This window comes from Haemaphysalis longicornis, unplaced genomic scaffold (assembly GCF_048455015.1).
Source record: "Haemaphysalis longicornis isolate Haplotype H1 unplaced genomic scaffold, Haemaphysalis longicornis Haplotype H1 scaffold_8, whole genome shotgun sequence".
NCBI lineage: Eukaryota > Metazoa > Arthropoda > Arachnida > Ixodida > Ixodidae > Haemaphysalis > Haemaphysalis longicornis.
Window position 1 is genome coordinate 57,843,608 of NW_027526445.1, and position 20,831 is coordinate 57,864,438.

Sequence of the window (20,831 nt, forward strand, 5' to 3'; positions counted from 1 at the left end):
AGCGCTAGTAAAATTGGATGCAAAGGCCATGTATAATTTCCTAAATGTCCTTAGAACATTATTCTCTGTCTGTAGAGATTGGGACATTTTGTTGTGGCAACCGGCTTTATTACATCATGTAATCAATTATTTTGGAACCAACTGGCGTTGCTGTTTCCAGTTGAAATGCTGTTGCTGTAGTGCCCATGCTGCTCGTAGTTAGCTTGGCGTCTTCAGTGTTGTTTGGTTCCCGGAACAGCTCTTCCGAATAGCCAGTATCTTTCTCACGACATCCGTGCGTTAGTTGGATTGTCGCCGTAAATTACGTTTAGTGTTTATCCCCAGACGATGCATTACAATGCAGTTTCATGTGAGCCACTATTTCGTCTTTTCAATCCCGAGAACAAGCAACCCAAAAGGTGCTAAATACGAACTGAATGAATGTCGCTTGAACTCAGCTTGGTAGAATCACACAATATAACAACCACTTCCAGTATGAAGCAACGTCTGGACGTAGGCGCAACCGGAAGTGTTGCACCCAATAATAATTTTGCATTTAATATTTATTAAAATGAAATAAAAAAATAACAAAAACAAAAAAGAAAATAAATTTTCTAATAGAAATTAAATAATGTTGTTGCGTTTTTTAAAAAGTTAAAAGTTAAATTTACGGTTGCTTCACAATTTTTAACAAATCGCAAAATATAAGTTATTTGCGTTAAAAATCTACACGATTTTTTGTTGCTAATCAAGGTGCACTACAGCTGTTAGCCTAAATCATTTTTTTAATATAATAGCATTGTCATTATCCACGCAGTGTCTTCGTGTTACGTGCTTGGAGCAAAGTTTGGTATCTTGCATAACCACATCATATATATTAGGACCTCATTGGCTGCACCCCAACACAATAATGTGGCTTTCAAGTGGTATTCTTTTTCTTCTTTAATACCTAGTGAAAAAATAGGAGAGGTTGACGGTTTATAGAAGCGCCGGCTACTCCTTCTCGCGTAAATTACTGTTCGTAATAGATATTTCAAGAGTCTCAAAGTCACTGGCCAGTTCGGCAAAGGCAGCTCTTGCGGGAGAGTTCTTGCAATGTTCATGGAGTCAATGTACACAATATACTGCAAACACAAATTTATCCCTGGTGTCCCTTAATAGGAGTCAGCAACTATGGTAGACACTTGATGGTGGTTAGGGGAACGTCACACAAAACAGGAGATCACAAATCACACAGAAGACTACAAACAAATCACACACTAAGACACAATATGCAGTACAGAATGGAGGAAGGGAAAACGGCACAACGAGAAACGCAATAAAACGTAGTGTGAGCAGTCATGGTTGAAGACACTAAGCGCAATAATACCAAAGGTAGAGGTACATTTCACACTAATAAATTCCTAATTAAGCAGTCTCTAGAAAGAGTTTAAGAGCAGAAAAAGAACGCCGTCGCTGACTGGGTGTTGTCCATGGTCCGAGAACTTTGGCGAGGTTAAACGGCCTATTGTCTAAGGACATGAGCACACTTTTAAAGTTCCTCCTGGCATCGTCATGTCGGGGACATTCTCAAATTACATGATGAATCGTTTCATCAGGATGACCACATAAACATCTTGAACTTTGAACTTTGGCGATTTTGTGGACAAAGTGCTTTGTGTAAGCAGTGCCAATACGCAAGCGGTGTATAAGCGTCTCTAAGCATCTGGATGTAGGTGTTGGAATTTGGAATCGCAGTAAGGGATCAACCTCAAAGAGCAGGCTACTTTGGGACCGTTCGTCAAACCATGTAGCATGGCAAAGGCTGTGACTAGCTCTCGTTAAAATATGCCGCAAGTCCGAAATGTAGAGGGGCAATATGTCGGTGGTTGGAAATTGCTACGCTTGGCGAGCTGCCACATCTGCCGCTGAATTGCCGGGAATAATGCAGTTTCCAGGAATCCATTGAAACACAATATGGTGCACCTCAGAGGCTCTAGTTAATGCTTTCAAAGTTTCATACACCAATGAATCGTTGAAAGCATTGCTAGTGTGTTTCATAGATTGTAATGCTGCTTGAGAGTCAGAAAGAATCAACCAATTTTGTGGAACTGCCACACTGCCGATGAACCGCAAGGCCAACAGAACAGCGTAAAGTTCTGCCGTAGTTGAGGAAGTGTAATGGGACATCCTAATCTTGTGTTCATAGTGTAGGCTCGGTATTACAAATGCAAATGTAGAGGAGGTATGTAGACAAGACCCATCTGTGTGCCCATGTGTGAAGCCAGGGTAGAGCATATATATTTGACAAAGAGACAGTTGCTGCGCGGCGACAGCAGGCAAATCCCCTTTTCGGAATAGACCCTGCACAGTTAACTGAATAGCAGGACTTGAAAGAAACCATGGCGGATACACAGGGTCACCTGACCAAACTTCGTACATAGGTAAAATGCTTATATTTGCCTCAAGCGTCCTGTGCATCCTACAACCTTTCCTTTCTAAAAGACCCTGTTTAAGATGATGGCGGGAATGCTGGGTTGATAATCGGAAAAAAAATGCCGACACGTTTCTACAGTTCGCATCACTGGGAAGGGAGGCTGACGAGCTTCAGCAATTACAAGAGGACTTGACGATGGTCTAGGAACACCCAAACAAACGCGCAAACTCCTAGCCAGCAACCGTTGAAGTCTTTCTTCAGCGGTGTTGGAAAGCCCGTGCAGAATTGGTGCTGAATGCGCAAAATTCTTTGCCTAATTAATGCAGAGTGAACCTGTAGTAATGATGATGTACGTCCACCTCATGATGTGCCCGTAAGCCTACGAAGAATATTAATAATTGCATTAACATTTCCTTCAAGCATCTTGATGTGTGCAGCCCAGGAAAGTCCACGATCTAATGTTACCCTCAGAAAGCGATGTTCTTTTACGGTTTTAATAGGTTGACCTTCAAGGGAGAGAATGAAAGTTTTTAGTTGCTTCCTCGTCAAAGGCAACACGGCTGTTTTTGTATACGATAACGCCATCCCACACTCTTTTAGGAAGTTTCGCACACTAGTTAAATCTTCCTGTAAGATGGTCTGAAGGACGAGAGGATTGGGACCCGACGCCCATATGCAGACATCGTCGGCGTAGATGGAATGCTGCAAGCCTGGTGGCAATCTGCGTGGTAAGTTGACCATGACACAATTAAATAGAAAAGGACTGAGGACACTACCCTGTGGTTCACCCTGAGAAGGAACTTGCTCGGAAGTACGACAGTTAGATGTTTCCATGAAAACTGTTCGGTTGGTAAGGAATTCTTGTATCCATCTCAGAGCTCGCCCATGTATGCCCATCTGCAACATACTCTGCAGGATGTGAATGTGACTGGCAGTGTAAAGCGCGCATTTTATATCCAAAAAACCGCAATTGTTATATTCCCCCGACTGCGCTCATGCTCGACCCATGTCACAATATCAAGTACTGCGTCAATTGATGAACGCTTCCATCGAAATCCCGACATGCATTCAGGGAACACTTCTGTCACATCACACCACCATTGAAGCCTTGCCGCAATCATTTTCTCCATAAGTTTGCACAAACAGCTTGTCAGGCTCACTGGATGGAAAGACTCAAGCGACAATGGTGTCTTGCCGGGCTTGAGAATTGCAATGAAACGCGCTGTCTTCCAAGATTCTGGAACAGCTTCTTGACTCCACAAAGTGTTGAATAAAGCTAGCAGTGTGGACGTACCCGTTGGACCAAGATTCCAAAGCATAGCGTACGTGATGCCATCGGGCCCGAGAGCCGTTTTGTTAGGGCATGAAGCAAGTGCACTTTGTAGTTCACTGATCGTAAAAGGACAATCTATTTCCGGGTGCTGGAGGTGGAGCTTCTGATGCACCTCGTAATTCGCAATCTGCACGGAGGTTCTATATTCCAGAGAGTTTGTCTCGACACCTGGTTGAATTACCATTTTACAAAATTCATCGGCTACAGTTCTCTTCGGGTCCCCGCGGGCAACAGCAAGAGCTCTCAAAGGGTAATTCTGGGCTACTGATCCACAGAAGGACCTTATGACTGTCCAAATTTTATGACAGGGGGTAAATGGTGATAACGAGCTGCAGAAATCACGCCACCGTTTTCTTCCTAGCCTTTGAAGGTGACGCCGTATAACGGAGTGAATTTTTTGGCACTGATTGTAAGTCTCGACACTCCCAGTTCGGCGATGTCGCTCCGCTCGCCTTCTAAGAGCACGGAGACGCTCACACCACTGTCAACTGCACCGTAGTGGTCTGGAACAGTGACTGCACAATGGTATTTATTATTCAGTGGTGAGTTTGACAACTGTTCAGATGCGAAGCGGTTTCCCATTTTGTATTCCCTGTTTTGTTTTTAAGAAAAGGTTTTAAAAGTCTCTCTCAGTACACAATTATATACATGATCACTTTTTTTTTCATTTTTGCTAATCTGATAGAGCAATTAGAGAAAATGTTTCTTATTCCAACATTTGTGATGCCAGTCACTCAGAAAGGATCCTTTATTCGAGTCGATTAAGTAGATGATTTCCTGGTGTAATATACGAGGTATTGCAAACGGCGTCAGCGATAGACTACACCGAGGCTATATATGTGTTCAAAACTGTGCATATTTTGTGTGCATTGTATTTGAAGTATTTGTGTGTTCGCCCGAATTTACAAGTTTTGAAGGTTGCTCGATTCCGCCTTATCGTGGGCCAATCGCCAATCCCTTCTGTGCACGAAGACGCTTGTGCCACTAGTTATGTCAGAAGTTGCCAACTTCCTACACATCTTTTCCTTCCAAGTTCTTGTAATCTGGGCAGAGAAATCGATTGTGAAAATTCTATAGCCAGAATTGTTTTGTATTGAAATCTGTGTGGTATCTGTATCTAGCAATTGTTACTCGTTTGTGATTGGTCCTCAACGCTTTGTAGTTTTTTAAGGTACGCTTTGTTTGATGTTTCCAATGGATACAAAGCCTACTTTGAGCCTATGTTTTACTGTAATGTTATGAAATACCCCAATGTTACTTATTCCTAAATAACAAACCTAAATTTAAGTAAACGCTGAGTACCAATTCCGTTAACAATTTAGCGGTCTGTTTCACTAAGCTACAGTGAGTAATTTCTGCATTTGAGATACAACTAAAAACCTTGTGAATATTTCTCAATAACAGACTAACAAATAAAACTTTTGTTAAACAAAAATGCAGATCGTTACAAATTTTAATGTAATTCGACTCGATTTACTCTGAATGGCCAGAACAAAGCTTATAGACATAAGGGCAGCAATAATGAATTTGAGTTCTGAAAGCAGAGCATTGTGAGTGACGTTTGGCGTGAGCGAAAAAATTTGGTGTTACCACAATGGCTTGTCCTCCGAGAGCTCTGAAATGGTGGCGGGCTACGGCAACAAGAGTTAAAAAATTTCGGTAGAGCTGGTTGTTCGCGGTCTTATTCGGGTTTCAATAAATGTTGGGCCGGACAGGTGGAGGTAAGGTCGCTTTATATAGGACCCCTATTGAAGCCGTGTTGTGTGTCCCACCGTCCACTCGAGCTCCAACAATGGGCCGAAAAGACACCTGATACGTAAGTAGGACCCAACGCGCCCGTTTTCGCCTCCGGTCGAAGTAACTTCTGCATATTTGCTGCAACGGCGAAGGAGTTTTTACAATTAACGCTGGAAAGAAATCTGGCCGTAGGGTCAATGTGGCACATATCAAAGCCGCTTTATGGTAATAGTCCGTTTAGATGGTCCACGCTCGACCAAGCTTCGTCATTTTCTTGATGCGAATGGTTTATTGTCCCTGAATTAAATTACAGTGCCACAAAAAGCGTAAATGAGCGTGTGTTTATGTAAATATAAAATAATGCACGGTGTATTAAAACTAAACGAATTCAAAGTAAAGAGTATTGTTACTGATGGTCCCCCATAATGATTGTGGCTACTGTACTGGAGACCATTCCGGTAGACAACTATAGTAAAACACTTAGGAAGAAGCTCAGTAAAATAACCTATTTTACCAATATCTCAAAAAACAAAGTTTTAATAGGCTGTTGAGTGTTTAAGGTGCGTACCCATTAAATCTCGTTTACTCGTTTATTTAATTATTTAAAAGAAGAAGAAGAAAAGAGGAAAATAAATTAAAAGAAGAAAAAATAAAAGAAATTATTTAAAAGCTGCCGTTGCATTTCGGGATTGTTCTTGCATTTACTGAATTCGTTTTTGTAGTAGCGCCTTTTTGTGTCTTTAAACATAAAATTTTGGAGGTTACAATAGTTTTTGTAGCGATTAGCAAGAACTAAATTAAGCGGCTTCATTTTAGTTTTCCAATACATATTTTTCCATTTTTCGCATGCATTCTAGTAACATTTGTGTTACCCACAGGTTACTCGGGTATTAGGGCCTTTTTTACATATACTTATTTTTTTGTTTAAAAAAAACAGCACCTAGAAATAGGTTACAAAATTTCTGCAGCGCTTTTTCTGGGTCGTAAAAGGAACCAACTACCGAGAAATCAGTTTTGTTTGTCGAATCAATCAAGTGTTTTTTTGTTAAGTAAGGAGGTGAAAAAAGAAGGAACACAGTTTTGTACGTTAGTAGGAAACGTACGAAATATCGGGTAATGATTTAAAATGTCGCAACTTACTAAACCGCATTTAGGTGACGGAGATAAATTAGACAGGGCGTGATCAAGGAGTGTTTGCGTTGCGCATCTTGTGGGATGCACAATTAAATATTCATAACCAACTCCACTAAAAAAATAGCGTACGCTAAATATGAGTTCGAGGTATTATCGAGCAAGTTAATATTCATGTCACCAACAATTACTGTGCGCCTATTTTCAGGGGATACCTCAATAAGTTCTGAGGCTAAACCAAGCACGAAATTAGGAATGCAAGATGGGCAGTGGTATACAGTCGAACACGGATATATCGAACACGGGTATATCGAATTATTGTCTATATCGAACCCATAAATTATCCCCTTGAAAATTCTGTGTAAAAGTATAGGAATTCGTACGTTTATATCGAACCGTATTTTTCCCGAGGTTGGGTATATCGAACGCCACGCGAACTGGAAGGTGCTCTTCGGCGGTCGCTGCACCCCCGATTGAGGTTGAGGAGGATGTGGAGGAATGCGCGGGCATGGCGAAAACTGGCTCGCGGAACTAATCCCCCCTACCGGAACGAATTTGCGCTTGCCCAGTCGGGCCCCGCTACCGGCCGCCGTAGGGTTAGCGGACGGAGCCCGGTATGTTGAATCTCTCTAGGCAAACAAGCCCGAACGCTCAGAAAATGTGACAGTGCGAGGTAGGGATGCCTCGACTGCGCACGTCCTTTTTTTTTTCAGCTGCGTACGTTCCCGGCTTGCGAAAAAAGAGTTTTTTTCTCTCTCTCTGCGTCTGTCTTCCCCCGATGTCGTCTCGGGAAAGGGAAGAGGGAACGAAGGCGCTGACGGCATCCTCCTTCTTTTACATTTTGCTGCTGTTGCTGCTGTTTGGCGAGTTGTCCCGCACCTTTCGGAGATCACTGTTTCTCTCGGAGATGACCATCGCGAGCGCTTTGTTGGAGTCCGTTCAGAGAGCCTTGGAATTGTTACCTTCAAAGTTCTTGTGGTACGTGCGCGCTGTTCTTCTTTTGCGTGCGTGTTGTGCATGGTGTGCGAAGGCGCAGCGTACTGCTGGGATTTTCTAGTTGTGCAGCCTCGAGAAGATCGAGACCAGCGTATTTAATTTCATTTCCAGGACGAAGAAGCAGGCCAAGATCAGCGATTTTTTTTTCACGGAAATAAAGCGTCCTGTTGCGTCGTGAGTGCGGAATTAGTTGTCATTCTTGAATGCGACGATCGGTAAGTGATCGTCCGCCATAGGTGAGGTCTCAGAGCCCATATTTTTATATCGAATTTTTCATATATCGAACTATTTCGCGATCCCCTTGGAGTTCGATATATCCGTGTTCGACTGTATACTGCGCAGAAGAATGTTTTTATGGCAGTACGAAAAAAATGATTTATCTATTTCGATCAAGACTGTCTCACACTGAGGGACGTTGATAGCCAGATCATGCCGATGTGAGTATTTAATTTCAAGAGAAATAAAGATAGCAGCGCCTCCATGAATACTTGACATTCGATGATAATATTCAGCCTGATAGGACGGGGAATCCATAAAAATTGCCATCGGCATCACACAGCAAAGTGGCATAAATACATATGACAGAAAATGAATGGTGAAGTGAAGCGATAAAGTTAATAAAAGGGTCATGGTTTTTCCGAAGACTTCTGGCAATAAATGGATAGGGACCTATTCTTTCCTAAGAGAACATTTTTCAGTTCATCTGAAGGTAAAAGAGGCATTGGAAGGGTTTCCAACGAGCGTGTGCGCGAAAGACTGACTCATAAAGATACGCAGGTCAGACTCAGTGAGGATGGGATTGATTTTGCAGCCCTCGTTCATTCTTGTCAAGATCTGACAATTATCCATTCAAAGAAACTGCCTTTTTTTCCTTTTTCAGAGCCAGTGTTTTAAATTATGAGGTGATCATTCACAAAAACAGGTTGATGGTTTTCTCTGCCAAACGAAGCTTACTAGCACGAAGCCGAGCTTTCGGGCCTTGCCAACGAACTCATTTTTTTTGTCCCGAGAACAAAATGTGCTATCAGGTTTGTTTCTTTGGAATTGGTGGATACACATTGGACAGTGTCAATGTCAGCGGGCGAGACAGGGCATTCGATTACATTAGCGACACACTGGAGTATCGCTATGCAGTCTTCGCCTTTTGTTATAGGAATGCCCTAATATCGATGTTATTTATTCTTTAGTACTGTTCCATTTCACTCACTTTCTTTTCAAGGACTGCTTTGCGTGCCAACAGTTCCTTATTGGTTGCAACAAGTTCAACATTTTGCGCTAACACGGAGTCATACTTATCGCTCACAAACCCCACTGTAACGGCCAATTTTACGTGCTCACCAACACCCTGCTCCTCAAACTTCTGAAGCATTTTCGTGGCGCGGTCTTTCACCAGAGAATCTGTGTTGTCCTTGAGAAAGACCAAAAGAGAATAAACTCGTTTGGCAAGCTTTGCGCAAGTAGGCATCGCAAAAAGTAGCAGAAACAATCAAAGAAGTCATTTTGGGCAGTTGGTGCGGCTTTAGAGAGACAAAACCAGCGCAAAGAGCACAAACCAACCTGCAAAGACAAATGATGATGGCGCGTGCTCCTTTCGCCGCAACAGCTGCTGCTGAGCAATGGCGCTGGAAGCGTCCGGGTCAGGCTTCTATCCTCCCGAAGGTGGTCAGGTGGTCAGCGGGCAGTCGACCAAGAGGCAGAAAGGTTCTCCGCCAAAGCTGTTGCCGGGCAGACGTGCAAGCACAGCCACACGTGCGGATGAACCAGCGGACCCTCAGCAGCAAACCGATTCTGCGCTGAGTTAACCCCCTGCAGCGGCCCGCAAAGCGCAAAGACGAATGATGTCGGCGCGTGCTCCATTCGCCGCAACTGCTGCTGCAGAATGAGTCACAATAAAGAATTTACTGTGACTCTAGCGAGACAGTGCGCAGGAGCGGTTCGGCAAGTTGCGTATTATTCCACTAGGTCTTCCCTTATGGCCGCCATTATTCAACTGTATTTCCACGTTATTTGCGTTGGTTTTACCGAAACACCCGAAGCGCTTTCGCTGATAAGTAGCCGGAGACACTTTAAATTTTTGAGACTAACTCTGGGAAGTTGGGAGCAGAAGCGGTTTTGGCAAGTAGGGGTATCAAAAAGGACTGCTCTTATGGCCGCCATAATAAAAGAGCGTTTAAAACATTGCTGCCTAGGGGGACATGCAGTCCAATACACCACTTAGTCTAAGTTAATGCAATCACAGGTGACATTGAAGCTTTTATATGCAACAGGAAGCTGAGCAAAAAATACTGTGGATCAATTGGTAGCTATTTAGGAATTCGTCGGCCCCTCTTCTCTCTCTCTCTCAGGAACATTAGCCCTGTTACAATTCGCACTCCTTGTTCAGGCTTCCGAAGTCCGATACACGTAGGTTCTTGCAAGTTCTCGCACACCGTGGCTTCCCTATTTTCTGTTCTAAGCGTTTGAGTGGTTACGTTTGCTACCTCTACACACGGCGCAGGCTGCCTGTCGATGTTTTTTATTTCGGCCAGACCGAGAATGGCGCCTCTGTTCTTTCTGATTCGTTATATTTTGTCGGTTGCCGTATCTCCAAACTAAACTTTAAGACTCGTACAAGCGCCTATAGCACATGCGAAACCCATTCATAATGCGGGCATTTGGCGCATCGGCAGATACAAGTGGAGAGCCATACTCTGACTTGACGTGACCTTACCAACCTGAACAATTTACTGTGAACAATTTACTGTGTAAAGGCGTGAGGGATGCGCGAGAGCAGCAATGTGGTTTTTGTACTGCGTTATGTTTAAACTGTAGGGTAGTACGGGAGCCGGACATACTTCCAGAAATGCTCGGCCTGTTGCTTCCGCTATTTGAGGACGAACTCTTGGTTTTTAACTTGTTGGCAATTGAGTCTTGCTTTGAATTCTCTGCCGTGAGTAAGTTATATCTGAAACCAACTGCTTCACTATAGGTCAAAAATGCAGTATACCGTTGCTTTCACAGCAAATCTTTATGGAGTTACCATTCGGTGGCGTCGATTTCCATCCGTCTATATGTTGCTTCGACGCGAGAAAAGATGTGTTGCAATTTCTCGGACATGTTCTACCGATGTCAATAACTAGAGGGGTCGTGAAAAATATTACGCTAAACTTCGCTCTTGGGATGATTTTATCATTGTATGAAGTTTCACGTACATACCACAGTTATATCACAATGGAATTGTACATTTTACAGACTCGGTTCGTGCTATCAATGTGTGCACTTCTACGGTGAGAATATGTACAGTAAAAGGCTTTAACTTCTTTTTTTATCGAAGCTGTTCAGATGAAAACATTGTACCACCTAGCCCTAAGATGTCCCTGATATTACGCCGTTTTATCTACGGTTCAGAAATAACGCAATTTGCTGAGAAGTTGTAATCATCATAAAATCAGTTTGCTTGTCACCGTTGTTTCCGCACCATTCGCGCATATGTTCGTGCACAAGGCCGAGAAGCGCCTATGCCTCCATTCGCACTAAAATAATTTTTGTGACCAGTTAAGATTGTTTTGGCTTGCTACCTCTCGCCCTCCACATCTCGCCAAGGAAGCTGTAACGGGGAGGGCCATACTGTAGTACTCTGTAAAAGAAAAACATTGGCTTTGCTTGCACTAGTGGTGCAATGCTGGCGAAACAGCAGAGCTGTGGCCTCCCTCCCTTTGTTGGAGAAATGGCTGTCGCATCATCAGCTACGGCAGCCCACTGGGTGCGCAGGAAGACGAACACCTATACCATCGACCTCCAACAGGTCCTGTCATGCGGTGCACGATGCTATTGTTATGTATCGAATGCCTTCTACCTTAGTTACACAAAGTAATCGGATAACCGTTCGGTATTCACTCTGCCAACCAGGTAGTCCTGAGATCGTCCTTTCACATAACTAAATAAGGCTAATAGACAACGTATATGAGTGATCTACGGGCAGGGTAATATTTCACAAGAAAAGCGACAAATTTCCGATCGGAAGTGCATTACTTATGGCGATACCGGGTCGCCAAACTATTCTCTGCATTTATGAATTGGGTATTCAGGAAGCTTGCCATGGAAAACATAGGGTTATGGATGAACAGGGAATACTAGAGCCATAGGAGATTTTTTGATAGTATAGTCTTTCTATGTTAGTATTCATAATGCCTGAAAATAATGCTTAAGAAACTAAAATAATAATGCAAGTACCTGACACTAACGACAACTATGACAAAATCAAAAATAATGAAGTGGAAACATGTGGAAAGCGAACGTAACGAAATACTAGAACAAGAAGAGAAGTGTGTCACTCTCGAACAGTCTACCGCGGGTGACCCCACTCACAAGAGATAAATTCAGAGCAGTATTGATACGGGCTAGAGCATTTTCAGCACACTCATAAAAATAATGTAAAAGAAGCTAGCTGAATCACTAAAAAAGGAGAATTTACAACCAATGCATTGTGCCGCTGATGGCATCATGAGCGAAACATTCGCACCTTACGACACTATTACAAAAAAAACATAAGAAGGCCTAACTGGCGCGGCGACAAATATTGATAGGAGGGGCGCTGAAGGAACGTAAACCAGCTTACTGTATCAGGAAGCAAACTCGAGTTTATGATGTCTCGGTTGAAATAAAGTAATAGAAATGGTCTTAGGCAGGCTATGTCGTAAGGCCAAATGACAAGCTGTGGAACCGGGGAAAAGAATATGATACCCAGACACGGATCTCGAAGAAAGGGAAGGCCAACAACTTGACCCAGTGATTAGGTAAGAAAACTTAGGAGGAAGGCAAATAATAATACGAAAAGCTGGATTCTGGAGCAGTTGGCGATCAATGAGAGAGACCTACTTCCTGTATTAGACCTAGGTAGGTGGATGATGATGATCATCACTGAACACATTCTTTTAAAAAGAGAAGAATAAGAAATGAACAAGGAAAAGTCCCGACGGCCAAAAAAAGGTGTTATCTATTACATTTAAAGTGAGAACCCAGGTATTGTGTAGGACGTGGCTGTATATGGCAAGATTCGGATGAGTGATCATAGTGGCACGGACCATGTATTGGGTTTGTTTATATTTTGTTTCTGCAACCAGTCTGCGTCGCCCTTTGTCATCTGTGTGCCAAGTGAAGCGCTTGTTCCATGCATTATTTTGTATGCCGCATGTGTTATCTCATTTATAGCGAGAATATATCCAAATAATGTCACTTGCCTAGAACAAACTTCTTTAATCGGCATGGTTCTCGATGTAATTCGACGGTTTGAGAAACAGTGGTGACAAAAGATAAAATCCCGCTGAGCTGCCACCATGGCATTCTATCCCAGACACTCGTCTACGCACGACACTTTATTAACTGCTGCTTTGCTGCCAGATTATTTGTTTTTTTTTTGTGGGGGAGCACAAGTTCGCTCCAAAAACTTGTTTTTTCTTCAAGCCAACTGAGTCATCTTTGGCTTCATGACAATAAAATGGTTTTGTAGGAAGTGAGGCTGAATCACAAATGGCAACGAAAATCCACTGAAAAGTAAAAAAAACCTAGCATTGAGTCCGTTGTAGCCAGGCCGCAGAATGTTATAACGAGCCTCCACTGAAACTGGTATTGACATAACAGCCCCTATCGGAGAATAACAAGCAGCTGCGGTAAAACACCGTGTACGAAACAAAATAAAAAAAAAATATTTCCAAACCTAACAATTTGAAAATGTCAGGTAAAGCGGATAAATTATACTTGCACAACTGCTGAAATTGGTTAACAGAAATAAGCCGGACGACATTGCTACGTACGACCTGGCAGAGAAAGCGGGTTATTGGGAAAGACAGAATTTACGCACTTCGAGACCAGCAGGTTAACGTTACGCAAAATATAGGCGAGGTAATAAAAATATCCGAACGATTCCTCACAAGGCTATTGTGTAGCCACGGTAACCCTGTGGCAACTATTAAGCGCACATAGTTAGCTTACGATGGCACGGTAGTCACTAAAGAGGCGGTAGTGATGTCTCAAGGTCTTCAGAACAAGAAAATTCAGGGGACGCGGGCTACCTGTAAATCTGTCTAAGGAGGCAAAATAAATCTCACTGGAAATACTTGCTGAACCTATTTTATAGTGCATAAGGACTCTAAAAGTGGCAATGGCATCATAAAAAAAGCGCTATTGTGATTCACAAGAAGTTGATACACGTTACCTACTAAAACCGACCCATCAGACTACTCCTAGTTTTATACAAGATGTTTACCAAATAGTTTACAATATACAAAACAGCCTAGATTCCTAACAACCCGGAACGCTGGCCGGGACTGGGGAAAATACGCAACAATAAATCAACGTCACAAGGTTGAACAATAGAAAAAAAAGGAAAATAAATTATTGGGCATATATAATAAAACATTACAATCAATACGCATCATAACAATGTTGAAAGCGTTAATAAACACACGAATAGAAGGGACCTAGATAATCCACATGAACGGTAGATATGGGAATACACGGGGAAGATAATCCTTCCCGATCGAAGTGAGAACTTCCTGGTGTGAAAGTAGGCTATGGAGATAACATCTGGCTAAAAAGCATTTACAGTTTGTTCAGAGGCACCATTCAGAGAGTTTGAGTGGAGAAACGTAATGTTCCGGCTAAATGGGGAATACTGGAAGCATTTCAGATTACAGTATCATTAAGAACAATAGAGGTTTCAGTATATTATTAAGAACCGTAATCACTAAAACGTAGTTGCAGAATGGCGCCCTCTCACTACGAGCATTATTTTTTGCTCGTTTTCAGTGCGCTTTTTACTATATATAGTATTATTGTACTAGTTAGCCCACGTCCATATTCTTCTTGTTTATTGTTCGGGCAGCAGGACGCCATTACGATATAATGCTTGAGAAATTCTAAATTTCCCTTTTTTTAATAGGAATGGCTAACTATTTGCTTCTATTTGAAAATATGCGCTTCTATTTTCATCTATATTAACAAAGGGATTACTTTCTTTCCAGCTGCTTCTAAACTCCCCAAAAAAACTGTTAACACACCCCCTTTACTGGGTTCTTTAGGCTCCCCCTGGACGTCTTAGGGCCTCTTCAATTTAAGGACTTGGAATTCACTATTGCTTAAGAATTCGGGACTCAGGTTTGCAGCTCCGTTGGTTGACAACGTGTAAACACAGTTCAAAGTCTCCAAGGGGTCCTCAGTTTCTGAGAACAATGAATAAACATGCGCCGTAGTTAGGTGTGGTGGTGAACGTTATCTGTGCAAGAATCCCTTTTTTTCATGCAGCCGAAAGCTCACAGATTCGGTACAAAGTTTGTTACCCCTTACAACCGTTACCCGCATGGTTTTTCGATTGCGCCCTTTGAACACATGCGTATCATCAAATCTCCCAATTGCGTGAGGATTCAAAGATCCCGCTTTTGGAAGGCTTTGTCTTGCAAATGCTGCGAATGCGATCATCGTCTGCTGAGCCTGGGCGATTGCGGCGGCTAAATTTGATTATTTGTGCTTCCTTCAGTCTCCGCACCCGCTGTCCGGTTCGAATATCTTCTTCTAACCGTATTACATTGGTTTTCGTTACGACGTGGTTACACTGTGCCGAATCGATGAGGACGGTGACTCGTATGCCGAATTCCCATTCGGGATCACACCTTGTCCCATTACCCCGACGGCGACACAAATATGCCGTCCACTGGAACGTCTGCGTAGTGTGACTGGTTGGCCCACTGAAATGCCAACGAAGCAACTCCGCCGACTCGTCTTACTCAGGAATCATACGGAACCGTTAGAGAACCAAATACAGCACCCGGACAACTATCGGGTCATAAAAGAAGAGGCGCCATTTTGTTATTTTGTAGACTTTAATAAAACTTGTAAGTTCCAAGAAAACGAAACAACTCGACATGAGGGCTAAAGCGATCCGCAATTTTGCTCCAGAAGCTTCGGCACTGCGGTAAAGGACTCTGATTCTCCGGAGGTGCTTATTCTTTGCGTTTGGTTCCTTGGTCTCGCCAACGACGTCAAGCCAGCGGGCGTGTTTGTGCATGCCCTTCAGCCGAAACAAAAGCATGAAACATATCATCCAGCACATGCAGTGGAATCTTCTTGATGCGACTGGGTTTAATTCGTTTCTGCCCAATACATTCTTCCTTTCATTCATGGTAGAGGTTCTTAAAATAATGTATTTTCCTGCGTTTAATACGATACCATTTTTGCCGGAAATTGGGGGAATACTACTATGAAAGTCAATTTGGGCCGACATTTAGAGACATCTATTATTAGCTGCCTTGGCTGAAACTGCAATCCAACGAGTCAAAATGTGCACGTTGCAGAAACACAGAGGCCGCGGCAGCGCGGGGTGTGCTGCGGAAATTTGCTGCCAGCGTGTTCTCTCCATCCAATTAAGATGATACGTAATCCGATGCATCGCGCCATCTAGAGATACGTATCGTAATCAAGGTATGAGCGTTATGGTCTTCTTAGGTACCGGGATTAGTCCTAGACTTCTCGCCACGCATCCTGCTTCACACACTGTTATTCGTCCTCTTTGTGCCTCGACAATGTGATCCATGGTGCTGGTGTGGATCTGAGGCTACTCTTTGTTCCCCTCTGGCTGCATTGTTTTGTGCGCGATGGTGCTGGCTGTCGTGCGACAATGTCGGGAAAACGCCAGGTGCTCAGTTTAAAAGAAACTGTTGAAATTGCACGCATATTAGTAGAGAGACTGAAGAGGAAGCGTGTGGAGTAGATCCGCGGGTTTAGTTTGCCAGGGTCAGCGCTCAACATAATTGTCGGTCAGCACAGGAAACGTCGAAAGGAGCTGCAATATTTTGGGACGAGTTTTCTACGAGCGCGATCTAAAATCTACAAATCTACAAGTTTTCTACAAGCGCGATCTAAAATCACAAATTCTTAGACGTCCATCTTACATGGTTCAAGGAAGTTAGACCAGCCGGAGTAAAAGTTGACTGTCAGTGCTTTAAGCCAAAAAGTGTACCACCTCGCGTTCTTCTTGTTCATTGAAGATTTCCAATCGTCTGGCGGCTGGCTTCACCGATTTAAGGTACCACACGGTATATTGTACTAAACAGTGTCCTGCTAAGTGAAAAATAGTAGCATGTTCTTTTTTATGGTTCAGGAGAATTTACTCCTCATTGTTGGAAAGAACATGCAGCATAAATTGAAAGCTACTTCAAAGCAGCTCAATAAAAGTCGGACTATGCATATTTTCCTCCTCTTTTTAACTTTGTTGCATAAGACGATTTTCGCATTTCGCCATTGTAGTGAAAATCGTATCAAAGATATTTCACTCTATAGCCAAAGAGCGGGCTGAAAAATCTCCAAAACAGGCAAACTTTCAGCAAAGCTGCAATGTCCAGTCTTTGCTTTCTTTCAAAATAACAAGATTATGTAGTTGCAACCTTTATAATTTGTGTCTGATAGACAAGAAGAACAATCGGGATCTGCGTCTAGCTTTTGATACACCTTAACATCCAGAGAAGGGAAATTGATGACACCATCCATTACGTCTTTGGTGAGGCCGTAGTTATGGCCAAGGAGGGTGAAACCACTAATTTAAATTTATGTGGACTAAAAAAATAAAATGCTAAACAAACAGATAGTGCATACAATTGTATGGTTAACGAATATTTCTCAGATACCGCAGAAGCACGACGAAATCTCCTTTATAGCAGCGGTGGACCAAAGTAGATATTGTGCTGACACTGGAGCTCTTGATAATCCTTGCTGCGAGGAAAATTCGTTGCGAAAGTAAGGAGCACAGTTGTTGGAACAATTTTGCTGCCACTAGGTAGAACGTACACGTTATTGCACCAAATGAAGCTATACATTCTCGTCTTGGCCATCTTCGGAGCGGGGAAAACTCGTTTCAGGTTGTAACACTTGGGCGCTGAAGCTGGACAACCCGCACTGTGGTTGTATCCTATGAATAAAGGCCCGTTATCAAAACAAGAATAAAAATATACAAGAGTAAGGCAAACTTGTCATTTTTCCCAAAAAGAATTGGCTGTATTCTGTGCCGCCACACGCTGCACTAGCCCGCTGACTGCTCATTCGCTTTGTGCGCATTCTCCGCCCGAACAAGTAACCAATCGCAAGCAATGATGATTCGAAGACACTTGTGTTTTTAAACGAGAATGCGCACATGCAAAAATTGGCCGCATATCTGCTCCTTGCGTTGCAAATGTCGTCAAAAGACGATAGTCTTTATCGACTTTTCCCAAGTAAATGCCTCCCTTCGCTTTCCCGCTCACGTCTCATGTTGTTCCTCTTGCGTCGCGCACCTCCAAAGGTAAAGGCGCCAGAGGTCTGCCTAAATCATTTTAAATTTCCCTCGTTCCACTGCTCCAAGCTGGTTGTCTCGATGCCAACGCAGCCGTACGGCGCAGACGAGCGTGAATCGAGGCGCTCTACTTCAACGTTTATAGAACCGCGTTTCCTTACTCCACGTGCGTTTCAAGCAGAACGTGGAACCTATCTAGTGGGACCTTTCGTAACTGTTGACGGTTGATTCCTAAAATGGCGCCAGAAGCTATAGTGGCGCGGGCAACAGGAGGCGACAGTGGAGTGATTTTTTTCTGCAGTTGGTGAAGTATTTAATTTCGCCGAAGTCAAGCATGTATGATTTTTATAAAGGAACACTACAGATATCACTTGTGTGTTCATTTGTTGTCTTATATGTGCGTAATGTCTTGCTCTTCTTGAACAATGTTGACAACTATGAACATTACACCGGGCTTAGAAGGGTAGATTTAGCTGTGACTATATAAGAATATTGAGCAGACATTGTTTTACTTTGGCCGGGTGACAGACGGACAGGCAGACAGACATACAGACAGACCAAAATTTCTGGGTGTAAATAGCCCAAGAAAGACTATCGTCTTTAAAAGGGGCAGGACCCCTACGCATGGGAGCGGCCATAGCAAAGCCTGGATAGGCTGTTATGACGACCCCCGAGTGAACGTAAGACGATTACGCGGGGGTGTGCAAGATGCAGAGACTTTTGCTTTCTCTACCTTTATACCCTGGCGCGGTTTCCATGACAGCCGTGTGAAAATCTCGATTCACCCTGTCAGCGGGGCAGCGTACGTAATGTCGGCACAGCTGGCAGATAGAAAGTAGTACAATGTGTGGATTGCTTACTTGCCTACCATGCAAACGCAAATGGTAAATATATTTTTTTAGCGTAAGCACGGAAAATATTGGGTTAGTCATGGTAGGTTGCGCCCAATTACTACACCTGGGTGTCCAGATCCCTCTCTAGTGATGGAGTGATGCGTATGTCAATAACAGCCTTCATATCATTGTTAAATATGTATATACTCGGTGACAACTTAAGAACGGCACCGGAAGTTGCCGCTGTGCCTTATCACCGTAGCCGGATGTTTCTCCTGGTGGCGCAAGTTAAAGGGGAATATTGTGAACATGGCGTGAGCCATTCCCGTGATTTTTTGGACTTAATATGTTTATAACGACTCTAGTGACGACAAACAAACTGCTTGAGACAAGGCAGACGATATCACGCATTCATAGCAAACCCCTTTCAAAACGCGCGTGCACTGACGTCACGGGTCCGGCGCTTTGGCGGAGTGATACACTACATGAGGTGGTGCCGTTTTTGAATTGTAACCGAGTATAGTGTCACCCATTATGTATCCGGGGGGATGGTTACTTCTGGAGCAGGCAGTATTCCATCCCTACATGGATTGGGTATAGCCAGGCAGACAAAAAATAGCGACACACCGAGACACTTTCCGAGCAAACGCTGTTGTCTCGCAGGCCTGTGGTGATATTGAGCCTCCGTATGTCGGTTTTGCCTTTTATATAAGCAGTTCTGATTGAATACGCTAACACGGTGGCTTACTGATGAGATTACTAACGTCTGGCGGTTGGAAAGGTAAGCCACTGCTATGCTCAAGTGTATAGCTAGGAAAAAGGCTAGTTAGAAGCTCAGCTAGACAAAAGGCCCGCTGCAATATTATTGGAGTAGCTCCTCGCGCAAAAATGTAAAAAACTAGCCCAGCCTCCACTAAACACGTCCACCATGACGCAAAGGTTCTCGCTGTTACAGTGGCTGCCTCTTTATATATCGGATTCTGATTGTACCTTTACCAAAAATGCGCCTAGCGAGCTGGTTTAACGTTACACAATCGGAACAGCAGCGCGGTAACACGTGTATGGCCTTTAACAGTAATCGCGTAAAGTAGCCAAGTTTGGTTTACTTACGTGTGACTCAAGGCGCGCGGCAGTCCCCACGCTAAAAAAAGAAAGATTTGTAACTGCAAAATCTTTGCTGCTAGGAGGTTCAAATTTGGTACAACGGTGTTCTACAACTTTGTGAAAGAACAGAGCAAAAGGATGACTACTTAAATTTCAGAATTGCGGACGAAACTATAAAAGATCGCGCATATTCGTCTAACGCTTCAACATGACGGGAACGTTGTCGAATATTCTCGAAGTTGCTAAGCCAGACGCCACAACAAATCGAAATAGTGCTCAATAAACTGGAACCTGGACCGTGGGACTAACAATAAATATAATAAATCTAACTGAATCACGAATAAACGTGCCAAAAATGTTCCCTCAGCTTAGGAAACGAAACGCTAGAAGAAGTAAGATAATATAACTACCACGGACAAATGAGTACACCTGACCCCAATCATGAGAGAGAATTGTGGCGCAGAATAGTATGCGTTGGGGAGCAATCGGCAAGCACTCCCGAATAATGAAAAGGTGTCAAGAGTCACTCAAAGGAAAACTCGCCAGCCAGTGCATACACCAGTTATAATATGCTGAGCTGAAACACCACACCTTCTAAACCACTAGAAAGGAAACATCTCCGCTCACCGGGCCAGGAACGAATAATATTATGAGCACCAATCAAAGACACGAAATGACCTACCTGGATCAGAGGAAAAACTAGAGCAGAAGATATCACAGTTAAAAAAAGAAAAAAAAAAAACGCTCCAATCCATGCTGTGAAGGTGGTTGGAAAGCAAAGCTGCAAGCGACACCCACCCCATCTGCCATGAGACATCACATGAATTCACACTCGTGGCTCTACAAAGACTAAAACAAGATTCTGCCAGCCGTTACCTGGGTTTCGCAGGGGTGACGTCCCCAACGCTGCAGTGCCGGCCACGGCCGGGCTAGCGCGGCGGACCCCACCGCTGTATCCCAGCCTTGCTTCACCCGCAAGAAAACGGAGAAGAACGTCTTTCGAAG